This window comes from Octopus bimaculoides, chromosome 18 (assembly GCF_001194135.2).
Source record: "Octopus bimaculoides isolate UCB-OBI-ISO-001 chromosome 18, ASM119413v2, whole genome shotgun sequence".
Lineage (NCBI taxonomy): Eukaryota > Metazoa > Mollusca > Cephalopoda > Octopoda > Octopodidae > Octopus > Octopus bimaculoides.
In genome coordinates, this window is record NC_068998.1 from 9,357,155 (window position 1) to 9,358,225 (window position 1,071).

The 1,071-nt window shown below is 33.8% G+C and overlaps 1 protein-coding gene across 1 annotated transcript in view; it reads left to right on the forward strand.

Annotated features, from left to right (window-relative positions):
- LOC106870511 (coiled-coil domain-containing protein 148) overlaps positions 1-1,071 on the forward strand; it is a 61,034-nt gene that overhangs the window by 28,011 nt on the left and 31,952 nt on the right. The gene's annotated exons all lie outside the window — the stretch shown is intronic.

Below are 1,071 nucleotides of genomic sequence, written 5' to 3' on the forward strand. Positions count from 1 at the left end.
GGACGTGCTCAAACCAACAGCAGCCATAAAGCATTGGAAGGAAAAACACAGATACACATAATGCCATGCATCTATTTCCAAGTGTATATATGTATATACATATATATGTACATATATGTATATGTTGTAAACAACAAGGGTGAATACATTATTGATTAATTAGTTGTTATTTTTTTTATTAAACTTTAAAAAAAATTTAAATCTGAAAAAGAAAACGGTGGGAACTTACTTGCCAACCCAAATACATACAGACATACACATATAGACACAACACACACGCACACACACACATTTATATATAGGACAGACTTGTTTCAGTTTACGACCGACAACCAAATCCACTCACAATGCTTTGGTCAACCTGAGGTTATGGTAGAAAACACTTGCCGAAGGTGTCGCATAGTGGGACTGAACTCGAAACCGTGTGACTGGGAAGCGAATTTATTACCACCCATACGTTTAGACTCAGGTTCATATAGATAAAACTATGATTAAAATCAAAATCGTTAAAGCTGAATGTAATAGTGACACGCAGTGATTGAGAGGTATATGGTGCCACCCTCCTCGTTAACCATTTGGAAACTATACCGTTATTTAAATTTTGAAACGATTAATATTGCTGTCACTAATTTAAAGTTCTACCTTGCAATTTTGTTTTATGTCTGCGCGACAACCCGCAATTTAGATTTCAAACGACATTAATAAACCATCGTCACAGCTTGCAAGTTCGGAGAAGTATAAACTGTTATATGTACATAACATTGTATAGAAAGAGATACGGAGAGAGATATTAGGACAACGGTCCTGTTGGGTAATTGTATCTTATTTTATGATAAGTTATTGATGCTGGGGTTCAATGCAAAGGAAAATGACTGTATACTATGCATGTTTATCTATATATATATATGTGTGTGTATATACGTGTATATGTGCATGTGTGTCTGTCTGTGTATGTATTCTAGAATGAGTATAGATATAATATAAAGAACATATATATGTACGTATAAACACACACGCACCCCTCCCCCATATATATATATATATATATATATATATATATATGTGTGTGTG